Raw genomic sequence first — 2,228 nt, forward strand, 5'->3', positions numbered from 1 at the left:
AAGAGATTGAACTCAACTCTACCAAAATAAAAGTTGGAAGGGTTTTTAAGCGCTGGGGTAAGCTGGTGGAAAAGTGGTGGAGGACATGGCAGAGGAGGTTAGTCAAGGTGATTATGTCTTCTGTGTGTACTAATCTGCACTTATCAAAGTTAGGCTCCCACTCTCCCACAGAGACGGGGAGATATGGGTGTTCACGTTCTCCCATTGAACAACTTAGAAATTATGATTAATAACACTAAATCCTCTTGTCTCGTATCAGCAAAGTAGCACCAGTACATATCATAGACAGGTAGAGCATTGACAAATATTTAGGAACTTTTAAAACTTCTTAAATATATTAATAATATTTTACCCATGCAAATATAGCCTAAGGATGGTTAAATATCTCTTATTACTAGACAGTGTTTTTAAAATGACTCAACATATCAAATAAGCCTAATTATTATTAACACCTCTCTTTTTTACAAGGTAAAAATAACAAAACCTTTTCTGATTTTCTAGGGGCCTTCTGGGAAATTCCAAAATCAGTATGAGATTAAAAAACATTTTATTTAGGCTTAGATTTTGAGTATACAAAATATCAAATGTCATCAAAACTGTCTAAAGTTTTGAACTAAAAGTATTATGGGTCACTAAGAAATAACACTTGGCTACCTCTTTAACCAAAGTGACAACAAACATTTTTAAAACAAATAAAGGGGGCAACACAATTGAAAAAATGAACAAATAACAAAGTTCAGCTGTTTTAAAAGTAAGAAGACTGGGTTCATTAAAATAATAAAATACCTGATAAAATCAACCTAAAACACAGGAAATTATTCTAATATGCCACGGAATCTGTGCCACCTAGGCACCTTACCCAGAGGGTAAAAAAAATCTTTGATAATATCTTAATAAGACAAGACCAATAATCTAAGAATAAGTTGTCATTTTAACAGAGAGAAACCAAACTCTAGATTTTCTCATTACACTATTGATACTAAAAGTCACAACGTATTTTACAGAGAAAACCACCAGGAAGTAGACAACTGAGAACTGTTCTGTATCAGCATTCTATGGCAAACTAATAAAGTTTACGAATATACCATCTTATAATTTTCATAGGTATATGATTTCTCACGGTATAATTTCTCAGTATTGTTAAGCAGAAATACAGAACACTGGTAATAATCCTTGGGAGGGTAACATTGTGCACTCTTTACTAATCCCAGGAGAAAACTCTTAAAACTTCACCAATTTTTGCTAACTTTCCTTGATCTGGCAGGAGTTCTTGCACAAACCCAGTTGTCAGAGGTTTGCACAAACCCAACTGCCAGAGTATGAGTCCAGTGAGACAGAACACCCCTACAGCAGGTTACGAAAATCAAATTTATGATTCACAGATAGACAGCAAGAATTAACAGAAGCCTAAGATCCATGGCCAGCCAGTCCCAAGGTTCTGGAAATCTTCCCAGGGCACATGGAATCTCATGTACACATGTTCCATTTCACACTTCAGCAGAAGGATCCCAGAAGCATTCTACTCTGAGTTTTTATACCCTGGGAGATGGAGAAACTTGGTTCGCTGAGCTAAAGCATTGCAGCGGTCCCTCAATTTTTTTGGCACCAGGGACCAGTTTTATGGAAGACAATTTTTCCACAGGGGGCGCAGCTCAGGCAGTGATGCGAGCGATGGGGAGAAGCTGTAAACACAGATGAAACTTCCCCGCCCCTCACCTCCTGCTGTGTGGCCTGGTTCCTAAATTTCATGAAGACAATTTTTCCACTAACGGGGAGAGGAGTGGTGCCACGTTGGGTAGGCAGAGCTCAGGAGGTTCTGCCTGGCCCAGATGCTAACAGGTCCTAAACCAATACCGGACCATGGCCCCAGGGTTGTGGACTGCAACATTATTGGGCATTCCTCTGAGAGAGATGAGGACAAAACCTGGACTGCTCTGGATAGTCCCTCCTTATCTCAGGGTGCTGCATTATTAGCACATTCCATAGTTATTCTGAGAACTCTAAGTGGAAGAAGGAAGATCTGAGTCACCCAAGGCTATCCGGGGACCTGTCCTCCTCAAATGTCACAAAAAGAACATGTTTATCAACAGACCCAGTATATTTAGCCTTTCTGTGTAATACAAAAATCAGTCAAAAGTATATAAATGTAACCATTTCCTTACAAATTATTGCTTCAGTAGTTTATCTTATTTAGAAATTACCTAGATATTTAATGGATATCCACTTAA

Source organism: Propithecus coquereli, unplaced genomic scaffold (genome assembly GCF_000956105.1).
Source record: "Propithecus coquereli isolate 6110/MARCELLA unplaced genomic scaffold, Pcoq_1.0 Scaffold190, whole genome shotgun sequence".
Taxonomy (NCBI): domain Eukaryota; kingdom Metazoa; phylum Chordata; class Mammalia; order Primates; family Indriidae; genus Propithecus; species Propithecus coquereli.